Source organism: Lygodium microphyllum, chromosome 8 (assembly GCF_053477565.2).
Source record: "Lygodium microphyllum isolate KBCC chromosome 8, Lygodium_microphyllum_v1.1.10, whole genome shotgun sequence".
In the NCBI taxonomy this organism is placed as follows: Eukaryota; Viridiplantae; Streptophyta; class Polypodiopsida; order Schizaeales; family Lygodiaceae; genus Lygodium; species Lygodium microphyllum.
The window spans coordinates 22642703-22661704 of NC_141142.1; positions in this window are offsets into that span (position 1 = coordinate 22642703).

A 19002-nucleotide genomic window follows, 5' to 3' on the forward strand; every position below is an offset into this window, starting at 1 on the left:
AGGAAGTTACTTTGCTAGTCTTGATTTGGGAATTATCTATTATGTTTGCTTGCAACTTCTTAGACCTAAATGGAGTATCCCTAGAAAAAACATGTTACTTACACAATTCATATGTCACCTGACACCAATCTAATGGCATCCTGGCCATACCTAATGAACAAAAATATTTTCACTTTAAGCTGAAAAACTCCACAGACATATATAGGGTAAACTTCTACTATTGGTATTTATCCAAAAGGTAGGGGGAGGCAATACAATATCAAAAAAGTAAAGGAAGTCTTGATGCAAATAATTAGTATGATGCTGAAAACATTCCACCTTAGTAGAAAGAGCATCACTTAATTTGGCTTCCTACTTCAAGCTTTCTAGCTCCTTTGTGGAAGATTGAACAAAGGAGACTATAGGAGAAGGCAAAGGAATAGAAAGTTCCGTCAATTTACATTTTAACTCCTCAATTATCTTCTATTGTGGTGTAACAATTTCTTAGAAATGCTGCAACTCACCCTTACAAGTACCCAACTTAGAAGTTAAAACCACTATCTCAAAAAGGGTAGAATCATGCTCCTCTATCAATGAGGCTTGAACATCTTTAGCAACAATTAACTTATCTATCATCAAAGCAATGATTGCTTTTTGACCTTCCAACAAATTCATAGCTTTGGTCATCTCTTTGTGAATATCGCTGAGAGTGGCTCATTCTAATGCTAAATCCTCCAAAGCTTTACTCAATTGACTATTCAAGGAATTTGCATTTTCTTACAAGAGGTATAAACTCCTATATACACAACTTGGAAAGAAAGAGTCATCATTGTTTCTAGTGTTGCCTAGACATTGGAGACCATTTGTGAAAGCACAAACCTAGATAATCCTATTTCAAAAAATGATAGAGTTTGAGGATCAATTTTCCCATCACTTTGTGCTGCAAATAGATTGGGACATAAAAGGAATGTAAGAAGGGAACTAGTAGAAACACTAGGCATAGGAGCATGTATAGGAGAAGGATCAAGAATAGGAACATAACAAGGAGTCTGTAGGCAAGAGCATTTCTCTTGATCACATACATCAAGGGGTCGGAGTTAATTGTAGGAGAGGTACCATGGCTTGGCACAACATACTCCAATCATGGCAAAGACCATGCAACAATACCTAGGGAGATAGTGTTGCCGATGAAGACCATCAGTTTGTTGTTGATGCAAAGAATATAACACTTTGCTCAATAGTCCCTCATATTGGAATAATAGACCAGTCACTCACAACATGGCTCACATCACTCAAAGAGAGATAAGAGAAACCCATAACTCACACTTGATTTAGAAATAGACAAGATTGAGGTGATCAGAGGAAGTATGCCAATGTGTACAACTAATGGTGCATTTGTGCTATCCAACCTAGTTGGCATAGGTGCAAGAAGGAAGGCCAGGGAGCCTTGTAGTGTAGTACATAAAACAAAATGATGTATTATATTGTGGTTGGTAGAGGCATGCACCATGTGTGCAAAGGGAAACAAGAATGTACCTGACCATCAGATTTTGTAATGTCCCTCAAGACTCACATCTCTTTTGGTGGAAATAGAAGGTCAACTACTCGTAACCCCCGTCTATCTCATGCTCTGTTGATAAATATAGGAGGGTAGTCTACTTTTGACACCCATTAATGTAATCCTCCTTGTCACTTGTGCAAAGGTTGTATACCTTGTGCACAATTGATAGTGTAACAATGTATCCTGCCCTATGCTGGCATACGGTGCAACAAGGAAGGCCAGGGAACCTTGTAGTGCCATGCACATAATAGATCGTGCTTTGTGCATTGAGAGGCCCAACCCATGCATGCAATACTCCATTCACAAAACTCACTTCTCATGAATTTAAGGGAAAAATAGTGTTCACTCATTTCACCCTCTGTCTCACACTCTATGTATGAATATAAAGGGTAGCCCATACACTCACATCCCCATCCTATTAGGATAAAAGCTCGCATCACTCTCAACGGTTATTGAGAAAGATCATCTTTGGCTTTTCAAGGATATCAAACATCTGCTAAAGAATAGGTGTACGTAGGGAGGTAGCCGATAAATTAGAAACTTGGATTGTAATAAGATATTTGGTCTGCTACAAGATTTAGATATCCACTGAAGTAAGAGAAGCACAACATACCAAGGGAGATGGCTTCAGAACTATATCTTAGAAAGATAATTAGGAAAAGCAATGTATTTGGACTACAGGGTGTCACCATATTTTCTGCAACTAGCTTTCTGCCCAAGGGTGTTTGGCATCTTTTCTTGGAGCAAGGCTTGTAAAGACAGGGAAGTTTTTCCTTTTCCTTTTCTACAACTAGCTTTCTACCCAAGGGTGTTTGGCATCTTTTCTTGGAGCAAGGCTTGTAAAGACAGGGAAGTTTTTCCTTTTCTCCCATAATAGATTATTTGTGCTCTTTCTTTCTTTCTTTCTTTTTCTCTCTACTTTGGAGGGAATGTCCACATTTTCTTGAAGATTAGCTTGACATAGTAGGGACCAAAGTCCTTTTCTCTGATAATTTGTGTGTGTGCGCGCGCATGCGTGCATGCGCATGCTCGCTCAAAGTTAAGGATACCAATGTTCATCATAATTAGCCATGTCACATCTATTGGATTGGAAGGAAAGGGAACAAAACATGAGTAAGAGATAGAATAGAGGGTATAGAAGAAATCGCACACTTCATCAATAGAATCCACATGATATTGATGCTCCAATTCTCAAATTGGTTCAGGGGAAGGATAGATTGTAATGGCATTCCATTGGTTTTTGTGGGATTTTCCATTTATTGATAGATGTCATTGTTGATAATCAAGCTCTATCGACTCTTTAGTATAAGAATTGTCTAGTTGTATAGCATGTGTGATACAATGAGTGAGTCACTGACTCAGCCATAGTTAGTTAGTATGGTCAATCTGACCTATCTCTCTTTTCACTATTGTAGACTAAGTATGTGATAGATGAATAAGGAAGATGGAAGAATGAAGACCAAGTGAGAGCACACTACTCTCTATTCTAGCTCCAACCCTTTGTCTCATTTTCTCTCCTTTGATAATCTCCCCCTAATGTGACAAAAAGCTGTGTACCTCTTTAAGAGTATGCGGTGGGCTCATAGAGACTATAACCTTTATCTTTTTAGGATCAGTTGCAATACCAACTGAACTAACCGCCGAGTAACAACCCATAGGGCACTCCAAATACACACTTTCTAGGGTTAAGAGCAATGCAAAACTATCTACAATGCTCAAAACATGTCCTCAGAATAATCAGTTGTTGTTGCTCCCTTGTGGTGACTACCCCCAGATCATCACTAAAAACTTTTAACTCCTCTGGGGAGATATCACCAGATGTCTTATAAGCTATTCGTTGTCAAGACCCAGGTGCAATGCATAGAACAAATGCCATCACATGATATGCAATGGTACCAAATACAGTAATAAATGTTGTTTTCAGCTTATCTTCCTCTGCAATAGACAATTGGTTATAACCAGCAAAGCAGTCCATAAATGAATAGACATCCCTACCCGCTAATTGATCTAGAATCTGATCAATGAATGGCACCGAATATAGCAATCTTTAATCGTATGTTTATTGAGCTCCCTAAAATCTATCAAAAGTTAGATTTGATTATTCTTCTTTTTCTTGATAAGCATTGGCGAACACCACTTTGTGTGTTGTACAGGAAATATTAGGCTAGCCTTACACAATTTTTGTATCTCCTCAAATAGTCCATCCCTTAGCTCAAAAGGCATATGCCTCACTTTCTATCGCACTGGATAGCTACCTTCCTTCAAAGGAATAGTATGCACAGCCAGGCTAGGGGGAACACCTCTCAACTCATCACAACTCTAAGCAAAAATATCACAGAATTCCTGAATCAAGGACCCATAGTCCTTTCTTTCTTCCGAACTAAGCATGGACCCTAGTTTGATTGGCTATGAATCATTCATCTTACAAAGGTCTAACTCAATTACATCTGCATCCCTTATCCTCCCCTGAGCCTCTATTAGCTTGTTCAAGGTCACTTGGTAGACATCCTCTATAATGGACTCCTCATTGGATTTGTCACTTGATGATGTCTGACTAGCAGATGGACCATCTAGCATATCAAACTCGGATGAAGATAAAGGAACTCTCTCACTCGAAGGAGATTTAGGATAGTCATCTACTACTACACATCTAGCACCTCTGCCAAAGATCAATCGACCAGAGGCTATATTAACCTGACAGTCTGCTTGTAAGATCCACCATATGCCTTGCAACACTTGATAGCTAGGTTGCCCTGCAAACCTAATGACCCTATCCACATTGGCAATGGTCACATGGACTTTAGTAATGCAACCTTTAGTCTTAAACTGTCATCAGCCATTCAGAGAATTATGGAGGCATCTTTTTTTATTTCTAATCCCAACCTCTCCATCAATTCCAAACTCATAATGTGGATGGAGGATCCTGTGTCCACAATAGCATGGTCCACTAATATTCCATCAACATATGTTGCTATCCTCGGACAATGATTTTCAAGATGCTCAAACCAATCATCTCCTACTTGCACTATTCCCAAGGGCTCAATGATATATCCAGTGGATAGAATCTTCTTAAATACCTTATGCACTCTTGGAGACAACTTAATCAACTGCAAGAGGTTTACATCCATCTTAACTTTGCAAAGAGAACTCACTAAATTGAATTCATGATAGCTAGCAAGAGTTTGCTTTACTATTCTCTCCTTTGGTCTTTGAACCGGCTTTGGTGCTTCTTTCTTGGCTTTTGCCTTCTTCTTTGGTGACTCCTTATGCTTCTTGGGGTTGGCTTTACCATCTATGGCCTTGAGAGGTTCGCCTTCCATATCGGGATTAAGGACTTGCATCCCCTTATCATCTTGCTTGGGGTTTCCATCGACAGGTTTTGCCTTGGCTTTGTCGATCTCTTTACTCTTTTGACCTCTCATAATAACCTGTAGATTAGAAGTTTTAGTGCCATTGACACAAACATCTTCTATAAGGCTAGCTCCACTACCACTAGGTAGCTCCTCTACCATAGCTTTCCCTCTTTGTAATATTTGTTTCTGTCCTTCATCTTGTTGGAGATTGTTCCCTTTCACTCGATGATTAATTGGACCTGGCTGTTTACTTCCTTGCTGGAGAGAGCTAATCTTACTCCAATAGGTACTAGCTAAATAGTCGAACTTCCCATATATGTCACATTTAAAATTTGGATAATTCCTAGGGAAATGTTGGCCACCACACCACTTAAAGATGAATCTTGAGGGGGCACCCTCTTTAGGGCATCAACTCCCTATCAAATTCTGTTGCTTCTTAAAGAAATTGACATCAATAGCTATTTTTCTATATTGTTCGCTAATCATATCAGTATAGTGCTTCATCATATCCTTAACTTCACCAAGGGCATTCGAGGCACTTGACTCATAGCCATGATTGTCTACCTATCATTCCATTGGCCTAACCACTTGATTAGGGATTGGCTCTTGATTCGCTAGAACAATGGTAGGACTTATCATTGGGCTTTCAACAATTGGTGGAGCCATTTGACTAGCCATAGGCATGGTCACACTAGGAGGAGCTAGCAACATGGGACATTTGGAATTTTCTTCCTCTCCCATTAGGAGGACTCATGGGCATTCCTTGACCTCCATTCCTCTCCCATAGGCATGGTCACACTAGGAGGAGCTAGCAACATGGGACATTTGGAATTTTCTTCCTCTCCCATTAGGAGAACTCATGGGCATTCCTTGACTTCCATTCGTCAGTTCTAAAGTATTTCCAAATCCTAAACTTGGATTTCAATTTTCCCTAGATGTATAAGCCACTTGTAATTGAGATTCTACCTCTTCTGCTCATGTAATAGTCTTATCAATGTCGGCAAGAGCAACGCTGCTGAATGTTAAAGCCTAGCACATTCAAAAAGTATTGCAACTGAGCAGCAGCTAGAATAGGAACATGGTTTGCAACTTACAGAATACTTCCTTCAATTTCTTGGTATACCCATGGACATTCTTGTGAGGTTCTTGACATATAACATTGAGGACGCATAGCCAATACTAACCTTCTTTTTCAGGGGCAAACTCTCTTCGAAAGGCCGTAAAGAATAAGTCAATCATAGTTATGGTTTCAATCTCTAGGCTGTGATACCACACTGCAGCTCTCGTCCTTTTAGAGTCATGTTGAAGAACATCATCAAGTGTCCTTCATATTGAATTCGATAGTTAAACATTAACTTTTGGAACTCATTGATGTGAAGTTATGTGTCTTCCTCTCCTAACCCATTAAAAATGGCTAGAGGAAACCCTAAGGCTAGCAAGTTCGGCATCCTTGCTAGGATTGCAATGGGTTGTGCCATGGTAACAACTAGATTCACTAAAGGAGTTTAAACCATTGGAACTATCACTCCACTCAAAATGGACTGGTTAATTGAAAGGGGGGAAGTACTAGAGCTTCCTCCCCCTAACGGACAATGCATCGAGCTAGGATTACTAAGACCCCACCCTTGCAGAGAATATCTTCTAATTATTTTGGCCCACTGTCTAGCCCATTCAGCTCTTTCTTACTTCTAAAGCTCGCCTTGATGGTCTTTTGAGTCTATCTCATTGCCTTTTGGTATACACTAATGAATTGGTCCCTATTGATCGAGATTTAGAAACCACCACTTATTAGCAGCTCCCAGTAAACACACCACCTATCGGGACCTAAAATGGACCCAACACTGGCTCTAAGCACTAGGTAGGCCTCTACTACTCACCTAAAACTAGACCACATGGCCTTGCGGCCAGGAGTGTCTAAGAATTTGCATTGGTAGTGTTTTTCGTAGTCCAATGAATAACTCTTTCTCTACTCCTCAAAGGGAGTCCCTGAGCATGTTGGTGTTATACACCACATAGCGCACGCAAAGGGAGCACCCTCAGTTGATTACTTCGGCTCCACTTTTACATCTCTCCTACACCTCAGGGATTAGGCCCAAGGTGCGTCGTGAATATAAAACACTTTCAAAACAAAGTCCACTCCTTTGATAAATCGATCCAGGAGATAAATGAATACTCCTCACAAAATAAATCCCAAAGAACCAAATATATAGCCCTATGGCTTGGGACACTTCACACTCTCTGTGTTGTCGTGGGTCATCACTCATACAAACAGGTGCTATGCATCTAGGATACAATACCATGAGGTGCATCCATGCAATAGTGAATATGACCATCATGCTCAAACAAATATTCATTGAAAATCAGCAACATGGAAGTGCGAAGACAAGTCTTTTCATGATTTTCCTTTCTACGCAAGTGCTTTGTTGTTGCTAAGGGCTAGCACCGAGTTTCCTCATGCTACTAGTCCCTTTAATTTCAAACAACCATAAACTCTATATGATATGCAACATCAAATATCAAAAATTTAACACACTTCAACCGATCAACAACCCCCCTACTCCCTACTATTTAGGATTTTGCTTGCATTGATAGGTGTACATTTTTATGTATTTTTCTTTATTAAAAGCCATAAAAGCTAGCTTTAATAAAGAAATGGGACTGAACTGAGGCTAAATCCATGCTTCAGCTCTATTATACATCCACACACACTAATATTATTTGTCCTTATTTTTATGACCTGAAAACCCTAAATTTTCTTTTTTTCTTAGTTTTCTCTATTTATTTATAAAAAATTATTTATTTTGAGATGTAGATTGATTACTCTTATAGAAAATGATTTTCTTAGCATATTTCATTCCATAGTAACGGTAAATGCATAGCAAAAACCCAAAATTCACATATTTTCCCTTAAACCGCCTAGTCTTGGGTTTTGCGTGCTTTGCATACAATTATTATATGACTAATTTTTTATGATTCTTTCAATATGGCTAATCAAACAGAGGATTGGCAATCAATTCCAGCATTACTAACCATTTTAAACAAGAATTCATCATAAAATGATAAAATCTATATTTTTCTCATAAAACCGCTCATTATGACACGTTTTTCGACGTTGGAGACCCGTGATGCTCTTTCATGGCCATAAAATGATAAAATCTATATTTTTCTCATAAAACCGCTCATTATGACACGTTTTTCGACGTTGGAGACCCGTGATGCTCTTTCATGGCCATTGACAATCCATCCAACTCCGATTCACGTGTCTCTCCACTCCCACTTCATCATTTTCCCAAAAACATCAATATTGGCCCATCCCCCTTTCTTTTACATTGATCCATAAGAACGATCCACAAAAGGAGAGAGGAGGGAGGAGAGAGAAAGTCTAAAATGAGATCTTGTTGAATAGTGCATCAAATTCAATCATTTCTGGAGCAATGGGCAGGTGAAAAAATAGAGCATCTCACAATCGAGAGCATTTCTCTGATGGTTGCAGGCCTGAAAATTGCATTTTTTTAATGATTGAAGAGGGCACCGAAAATTTGCCTCTCCCCCCAAAAAAACGTTTTTTTTTCATACCCCTTCATTCCACAAGCTTAAAGCTTTGTTTTAAACCAAATCGGTTCAAGATTTTGGTTTCACACTTCCCACCAAGTAGATTTTTCAATTTTGAGGGGGAAAACGTGCTCAGAATTGAGATCCATCTGGACGTTTGACTTCGTGACATCGAAAACTATAAACCTAGGACCCGCCATGCACTTTTGGGCTCCCGGATCATGTAGTTGCTTCATAATGTGAAACCTTGCGAGGATTAAATGGGGGGTCAAACGGACTCCGATCAATGAACTAAGACTTGCGTTAGCTTCCTAGCATCAAACTCCATCTAGGAAAACTCCAACTCATCGATTTGAAACCGTTTCATTTTGCATGAAAATTTGGTCTTTTACAGCCTGTCGAGCTCTTTTCCACTTCAAAAATTGTCTTTAAAATTTGCTCTCAAGGTTTCACTATACATATATCCTCTATATCATGTGCATTCAAGGCCTATTTATAAATACCCTTATCTATGTATTATTTCTCAAATAAAACACAACCCTTTTCTATTCCATCTATAAATAATCCCTTTATACAACACCCTTCTACATATAAAAATATGTAACTGTATTTAAAAAATGCTTTATTTTGAAACCACATGATACACATTTATATTCATGAGTGAAACCCCCCTCCCCCTTGCCCCAAGGATAAAATGACCTAAAGCTAGGGAACTTGCAAGAATGATAATAGGATGATGGTTAAGCTCTTGTGGGGGAAACTCATATTTCAATTTGGCTACCTCATTGAGATTATCAATGACTAAGGATCTCATTTTATGAATCGAGTTATTGAACATATCTTATCTATGTTCCTAGTCATACACTAGAAATATTTTCCATACTATCCTTATGACAATAGTAAAGCTATATTAATGAACAAAATATTGATAAACTTTCTCACCAAAACTATCTCTACTTCTAGAATGGACTAGGATAGTAAATTCATGGTGGATAATTTTTGGGATTATCGGACAAGATACAAGATAGCTAGTTGAAAAATCCCATTCATACTTATATATGGCATTGATATCGTCATGCATGTAGAATTCCTTATCCCTAGTTTGCATATAGGAGTATATGAGGAATGGAAGGGAACCAAAGCTTGGGATGGCTACTTGGTTGAACTTGTATACTTGACAAAGTGGTGCCTCTTAGCTACTACACATGTTGTCAAGGGCTATCCCAATTTGATAAACCCACATAATAGAAACACTTTGGCAAAGGTAATCTACTACTTCTACTCAATTAAAGGCCATAAGGAAAAAATGAATGAGATATTAGACCTTGTTATGTTTATTTCATCAATAGGACTACTGATAAAAAGCTAAAAATCCTAGACTTCATACTTTCCCCTAATGCATTATATATTAAGTTACATTTTACGTAATTCAAAATGTTTTTTAAGTGAATAATGGCCAAATTTTATGTCAACCTAAAACATTTGACCTTATTATTCAGTGACACAACATTGCTTTAAGAAATGATTGAATACTACTTACACTTCGATGTAAAGGTTTTCGCTTGAAATATCATTCCATCAAAATATCTTTTGATTGAAAAACTTTTATATATATTAGAAAAACCTCATGTTCTTCCATTCATGTGTCAAGAAGTGAACTAAAGAGAGAGAAAGAGGAGAAATAAGATTGTAGAAGAGAGAGAAGAAGCGTAGAGAGTGACAAGGAGAGAGAGAATAGAAATAGAGAGAGAAAGATTAAAAAAGGTGAGAAGCCATTGAAGCTGTAAGCAAGGTAATGAGGAGAGACTATAATGTATTAATGTTTCAAAAGATGAGAAAAATTACATGTCACTTCCTTTTATACCTATGTCAGTGTGATATGGTAATATTTTCACACTAAACAATTATTCTTCCTAGCCTCTTACAATCCACCCTATCCCATTTTTGCCCTCAAAAACAAACTTACAAAGGTTGGAAAAGGATGGACGGAACAGAGTACTACTTTGTTTTCAACTATACAAATAGAAAAATGAATGAAAGGTTAAGGACATATGGACTTAAATGAAGAGATAAGAGTAAGCCTCAGCTATATACATGATCAAGAATACTTCAAAAGTACTTGGAGCCTTAAAGTCTTGAAATGATGTACTCAAAATGAAATAAACAACTTGTTGTAAGAATAGATCATGCTGAACTAAAACTATTGTAACTTCTGATAGAAGTATTCAAACGAAGTGTGCCACATGTCAAAATGTAGCTTTTGAAGAGTACTTTGACCCTATGTGGGTGGCATAATTCTGAAAATTAGATAGAGTAAAAACTATTTTAAAATAGTCTGTTGTCAAGTCCTTGTTTGCATCAAAACTGGCACCATAGTCAGTATGCTTCAACCGCCAATGTGTCCCATAAGTAAGGATACTCATCCAGTATAGAATCAAGCCTTCAAGAAGCTTCCTCATGCACTAAACCTCTCCATTTGATCAAATATCCAATGATAGAATAAGAGCAAAGCTTCTTCTCATGCTGACCTATGACAACCTCGGGGAGATGTACTGAATAAAACTTTCTTCATCAATAGGTGGTAGCTCATCAACTATATCAACAGGATCACTGTAGAAAGGCTTGAGCTGACTAATATGTAATACATTATGAATCTTAGTAGAAGAGGGTTACTCCAATCTATATTCCAAGTCTCCAATGTGCTTCAAGTTCCTGTAGGGTCCATAAAATATGTGAGCAAGCTTATTATTGGATCCATCCTTCAAAGTAGAATACCAAGACTTGGGCACCTTCAACAAAACTAATTCTCCATCTTGGAACTCTAAGGGTCACCTCTTCTCATTTGCATACATCTTCATCTAGTATTGGGCTTTTCTAAGATTCATCTTACATTGTTGAAGGAGGGTCGCATTCTTTCCGATTCTTCTTTCCCATGAGGATTGATTCTTTCATTGAAGACGACTGTGGGTAAGAGCACCTTATAACCATATATAGTCTCAAAGGATGAAAATCCAATGCTAGCATGAGTGGAGTTATTGTAGGAAAACTCAGCCAAGTGTAACCAAGAATTCCATGAATTCTGGACATCATAAGAGAAATGGCAAAGATAAGTCTCAAACAACTTATTTACCCTTTCTATCTGCCATCAATTTGTGGATGATAGGCTATAGAGGGAGCCAATTTAGTGCCCATCGATGTGAATAAGGCCTGCCAAAAGTTACTCATGAACTTTGAATCTCTATCATGAACAATCACTTGCATTAATCCATGTAATCTAAAGATCTGCTCTATAAACTAACTAGCTACTTGAGAAGCAGTAAACTGGGTCTTGGTTGGAATGTAATGGGATGCCTTGGTGATTCTATTCACCACCACATATATACTATTCCATCCCTTTTTGGTAGTAGGAAAGTCAGTAATGAAATCCATGGTAGTGTGCATCCATTTTCCTATAGGAATGGGTAATGGATGCAACAAACCACCTGGCTTATGGATATTGTCCTTGTTCTGCTGACAAGACATGCACTTCATGACAACATCTTTGACATCCTTCGATAGTCCTTTCCAATAAAAACTTTTACTGATCCTATCATAGGTTTTGAAAACTCCAAGGTGTCCAACTAAAGGCGAAGAATGCAACTTCTCCATAATTTTCCGTGTAAAAGAAGAAGTAGAGGGAATGAGAATCTTGCCATTTAACCAAATTAGGCCATTTTTAAGCTGATAATGTGAGTTATCTTCCATGAGACTTTACTCTAATTTTTGAAATATATGGCTAAGCTCTTCATCCAAAAGGTAGGCTTCCTGTAATTCTTCAATCTAGTGTAATTCTTCAATCTAGTCACTATGTAGTTTAATCATAGAGCTGAAACTTTATATGTCCACATACAAGAAAGAGAATTAGTCACTACATTGTCTTTTCCCCTCATATGAATGATGTCAAAATCATAATTTTGCAATATAGCTACCCACCTACGCTACTTAGAAGTAACATTGGATAGAGTGAGTAAATACTTTTAAAGGACCTTGTGATCACTTTGAGCTTTAAGATGGTTGCCATACAAATAATGGTGCCATTTCTTTATTGCATGTAAGATAGCCAACATTTCTTGGTCATAGACAGTCATAGCTATTTTATTATTTGTAAGCTTATGACTTTCAAAGGCAATCACTCCATGCTCCTATAACAAAACAACCCCTATGCCTCAGCCACTTACATAATATTGAATGGTAAACTCCTTTGAAAAATCTGAGCATACTAGAATAGGAGAAAAAGTAAGGAGTTTCTTTAATTGCTTGAAGCTACTATCTACCAGTGCATTCCAAAAGAAAGCTTCCTTCTTAAACTATTAGTCAAAAGAGCTAAAATAGCCACATAATGCTCGACAAATAGGTGATAGAATGAAGATAGACCAAGAAACCCTCTAAGTGAAGTAGTGGTAGTAGGTGTTGGCCAATCTTTAACACACTGCACCTACTTGGGGTAAGCTTGGATCCCTTTTTCACTGACAATATGTCCCAAGTATTCTAATTTAGTCTGCATGAAAGAGCATTTCTTCTCCTTAGCAAAGAGTGTGTTATGCCTCAATACATCAAAAACCTTCCTCATATGTGATAAATGGTCTTGAAGGGTCTTATTGTAAACAAAAATCTTATCAAAGAAGACCAGCACAAACTAAATGAGGAAAGTCAACAAAATCTTGTTCATCAAACTCTTTGGAAGGTAGTTGGAGCATTTGTAAGCCTAAATGGCATCACTAGAAAAACGGTAGAGCCCTCGATCAGTCCTAAAAGTAGTTTTGATTTCATCACGCTCTCATATGGATCTGATGATACCTTGACCTCAAGTTAATCTTTGTGAAGAGTCTAGTCCCCTTGAGTTCATCAAGCAAACCATCAATTCTGGGTATTAGGTACTTGTTCTTCACTGTGATCTTGTTTAGATCCCTATAATCAATATACATGCTAAAAGATCTATCTTTCTTTTTAACTAACAAGATCAGAGATGCATAAGGTGAAGAACTAGGTTCAATGAATCCCATTTCAAGAAGTTCCTTGATTTGCTTGGCTACTTCTTCATGCTTACACTTGGACAATCTATAAGGTGGCTTATTGATTGGCTTTGAGTTGGGCTCTAAATCAATTGGGTGATCTATTGCTCTCTTAGGAGGCAATAAAGTAGGCACTTCAAAAAGGTCCTTGTACTCCTCAAGAAGATTTTTCAAAGCTAGATGATTTGTTAATTTTGTGGAGTGATCTTCAACCTCTTTATTCAGGTACAAAATAAAGATCTATGAGCACCTCTTATCCTCCTTTTTGAGTTTTTTAATGGTGATAAGATAAAAATCTGATTTATTGGAGGAATACCCTATAAATGGATGAGTTGTTCATCAAGGGTAAAGTCCATGTATAGCATTGCAAAATCCATAGCAATTTTTTCCAGTGTCATCAGCCAATCACACTCAAGTACAATATCTATGGGCTCCATTTCCAAGGTTATCAGGTTTACTTTTGCTTCATAATTTTCAACCAACTGTAAATAAACCTATGGGCATATTTGAGTACTGATTTCTTCTTCACCATTGGCTACCTAAACTCTTATAATGGGCTGCAATAAGTCAGTGGTTGGGAAGACAATTCAGCTTATATCTATAATGGACTTATTCACAAAATTGTGTATACTGCCGCTATCTATTAGGATAAACACATCCTTCCCATGAATATTACCCTTCATATGATGTGTATTAGGGCTCTTAGAACTTGTCCAAGCATCCATGGAAATGGAACAACTAGTGGCAGCAAGTGGCTCATCAAAAGTTCCTTCTAGATAGAAAGGAATACTACCCCCTGAATCAAAGGAAAAGTGTCGACAAGGTCATAAAAATGTTCTTGCCCAACTTCTTCCTCAAGATCTTCACTTTCACCAAAAGGTACAAATGCATTGACCTCATCAATGTCATCTTTAGAATCCTAAAAGACTAACATACTATGAACCTTGGATTTTATATTTTTGTATACACACTTTTGTGGCCTGGTGGTCAGCTGTATACTTTTCCTCATATTTGAAGTATAAGCCTTTTTCCTTTATTTTTTTGTAGAGGTCGATAAGAATAGACTTTGGATTCATATTGGTGGCTGAAATAGATTTAGACTTGCTATCCCTTATTTAAAATCTACTTTTGGACTGTTTGCCTTCCCAAAACTGCTTTGAGGTCTTGAAGCATTGAATGATGGATAAGTTGGCACTCTTAAGCTCCCACTTGGTGCATGATTGCTGCCATAAACATTGCCAACTTGTCCCTATTTTAAAACAGTCATTGGTTTTCCATAACTAGGCTGAAATGGGGACTCCCTTCTATATAGTGCTCTGCAAGCTCAATAGCTTTGAAGAGATTGGTAGGGTTTTGTGCCATAACATCAACTGATAAATATGGCTCTAAACCATACATATACTTATGGAGTTTAGCTTCGTCACTAATGAAATCTACATACATGGTAAGATTGATGAATTGGTTTGTATACTCTTGTACATTTAGGAATCTTTGCTCTAATCCATACCATCTCCGTGCCAATTTCTCTTTTCCAAGAGGAGAGACAAAGACCTTTGCCATAAGTGTCTTGAATGCATTCAAATTCTCTACAAGTATGTTCTCCTTCTTAATGTATCTCCACCAAGTATGTGCAAATCCCTCCAAATGTAAAGATACAAAATGAATATTCATATCATCATCGGTTGTAGGGAATATATCAAAATAAGATTCCAATTTTAAAATCCATTCCTCTAGATTGGATAATGGTGAAGATGATTGTCCATTGTACTTTGCCAAAATGATCTTATCCTTCAGCTCTCTTTCGTGAAAGGTTTGCTATCCAAAAATGTATTGTTCATGAGTATTAGGCATGGGACTCCCAAAATAAGGTAGTACTCTCCCAATAGGTGGTTGAGAACTAGTGTGAAATATTCTCGTTGGTAGAGGACCTCTAGGAAGTTAGGTATTTTGTCCAAAAGCTTGGGAATTAGCACCATTCAAATTGCCCAAATAGTCATCATGCCTTTGTGAAGTCTCATCTACTTCATATTGAATTTTGGGAATACCCCTTTGTCCAATGATACCATGACCTTGACCATTTTGGTTAGGTGGCTAAAGTAGGATTGAAGGTTCATTGTTTGAATGAACTTTTTCATTAGCTTCCTTGGTTCCCATTTGCATTTGCATCCATTCAGAGAATTGAGCCATTATTTGAGCATTAGATTCTACTAATTTGTCGATTAAATCCTTCATTTGGATAGTGGGATCCACCAACTTCTCAATGGAAGACTCATTTGATTAGTAGACAATACCATCTGCTCCACTGTAGATAACAGCTCCATATGTCTTTGAGCATGCCTATTCTCATGTTCACACAGGGTGTTATTGAGAGTATTGATTCCACCTTACATTTGAGGCTCTTTGAGGCCCTCTTGAGATATATTATCTATGGAATCTTTGATTTGTTGTGCATACTCATCCTGGGCCTTGCTCTTTCCTTTATGACTTGCCATAGTAGTGCAGTCCTGCGGTACCTCCTTGGCAATAACTTGAGATAGGATACTTTAATCCCCAAAATTTTTTATTAAAATCCAAGCCAATAATGCCCTCTTCAAGATGAGCTATAGCATGTCATAACAACTATAGGATTAAAAATTTTGCAATTCAATCTTTGAGTCTGAATTGTCCAAGCATGCACCCTATTTTTACTTGTAAGTACCATGTTTCCACTTGTATGAGATAAATAGTAGTGCCTAATGACTACCAGACCCTATAGGAGGTGGAATAGGACCTGTGGGCACCCTGTAGTACCTGCATATGTACTTCAATAATGAAGATGATACTTGTAATGACCTGTATATACCCTATAGTGTCCTATAAATCCCCTATTTTACCATGTTTTTCTCTTGAAGGTACTTGAGTCTTTAAAAATGCTTCAATATTCAATTCTCCTCTCATTGTACCTATGTAAAGGATAAAACGGTAGGAAAGCCTTCCTAGACGGGCTCTGAATCACTGAGAGGTGGGTAAAGTTCCCCCCGGGTTGGTTGGTTGCACCCCTTCATGGTCTTTAATAGTGAGGGAGGGTCACCTCTCTTTTGTCTCACTATCTCCCCAAGCATCCACCTTTTTCCTTGATGGGAATATCAACATGACAATGGCATACTACTCTAATCAATCAACATGATATGTATTATTGAAATGTCCATTCAACTCTTTTCATGAAATGCAAGAGAATTGAAATTTTGGCAAAATGAATGGGGAGAGGGTCTTACCAAGTAGTGACTCACTCCTAACTTACCCTTTTACAATGGGTTTTTGATCTTTTTTCCATGAATGAATAATCACCACAGTAAATCAATGGATTAGAGTAATCAATCTTCAATCAATGGGCTTAATCAATTGGATTGAATGCAATGCTGAAACTTTTAGTTAGAAGCTTCTAATTCATTGATTGGATATAATATGCATCAAGCAAACATTGCATTACATGAATGGGCTGATTTAAGCAATGATTGGCTGAGATTTGATGGAAATTATACAATTCTTTAATCTCTCAATCAATTGGATAAAGCTCAACAAATGGATGAATAAGAGAGATTAAGAATTGAAGAAGAATACGTTTTATATGTTTGATGAAGTCTTAATTGATCCCCAAATGCTTGATGGAGCCTCCAATTGCCCAATGTTGCTAAAATAATCTTCAATCCTTATGTATTTAATGCTTAGAAGCAATCTGAACCTTCAAATGCTTAAGATTGAAGCATTAAACCCATGTTTCCCAAATTTTGACTCCATAAAAGCTCCTGAGAAATCTTTGGCCATTCATGCTCAATCCTTGTAATTTCTTCAAGAATCCTTACTAAAATGATTCCATGAGCTGAAATGATGAAGAATATTCAAGAAATTGAAGAGAAATGAAAGCTTGAGTTGAAGCTTTCATGGATGTCTATGAACTGTTCTTGAAGTAAACAATGCCAATGATCATTTAGATGCATCAATGTTGTCCATGAGCTAGAGATATGCTGAAGAGCAAGGCCAGAAATTCAACACAAATTTCGGGCTGCCTTCTTGCACACGTGGCTATCCACACAGTCATGAAAATGGTATAGTACCTGTAGGATTTTATGTCTAGAAGGGCATTATGCATACCATTGTTAAAGAGAACCAAAGATTAGTGGAAGGAGAAGAAGATCTCTACTGAAAACTTCATGGAAGCTTGACCAAATCTTGAAGAAAGAGGAAAGAGAAGCCTCTCTTGAAAAGTAACCATAGTTGATTTCACTTCTAAGTCCGGTTAACTCCCATTTGACCAATTTACCTCAAAATTGCATGAAAATTCGATGGCAACCTACTATTTTGGCCTTCCACCGTCATATTTGTCCCCAAAGATATCCAGATATAGTCTTCTTCTAACTGTAGATGTCCTAAAAGCTACGGCTAGTCATTGTCCATGTCTTGTACCTATAGTACTTGTCTAAAATTGGTTTTTATGATGAAAATTTTGACTGAATATATGGAGAAAAGAGAAGGAAATATGGATCAAAGACCAATGCTCTGATACCACTTGTCAAGAAGTGAAGTGAAGAGAGAGAAAGAGGAGAGAGAAGACTGCAAAAGAGAGAGAAGAAGAAGTGCATAAGAGAGAGAAAGAGAGTGATGAGGAGAGAGAAAGACTGGAAATAGAGAGAGAAAGACAGAAATAGGTGATAAGCCATTGAAGTTGTAAGCAAGGTAATGAGGAGAGAGACTATAATGTATTACTGTTTCAAAAGATGAGAAAAATTACATGTCCCTTCCTTTTATACCTATGTTAGTGTGGCATGGTATTACTAATATTTTCACACTAAACAACTATTCTTCCTAGCTTCTTACATCATGTGAATACTTGTATTCAAGCTTATGGCTCAAAATAGCAAGAAGATTACAAATTGGAAAATTGAAATTGGATTTAGTATTCATATTGTTTTAAAGATTAACATTAGATAAATAAGCAAACCTTTAAATTAGTTAAATTAGTTAAATATTTAGATTTAGTTAAAATCTTAAATAATTAATAGTAACATTAGTTAAATAGTGGAATAGATTAGTTAAATTTGAAAGTTGATCATTCTAGTGTGTTAGAGAAAGCCTCGCACTTTAGAATGATTATAATATAGTATAAAGAGTTTATTTTGTTGTGTCAGAGAATTTCACACTTGAAATAAACTCACATAAAATTTAGACTTTTTGGTTATTCTATTGTGTTGGAGAGTATCTGAAACTTTAGATTAAAATAGAGTAAAGAGAAAAAGAGAGGCTCAGAGAGAGAGAGAGAGAGAGAGAGAGAGAGAGAGAGAGAGAGAGAGAGAGAGAGAGAGAGAGAGAGAGAGAGAGAGAGAGAGAGAGAGAGATGCACATCCACACACTTGGATACATATACACACTAGCAAGAAATTTTCTTAATCATATTATACTAAGGTATTGACTATATGTACAATGATACATCGAATATAAGATTACATATTAAATTGTAGATACTTTCTAG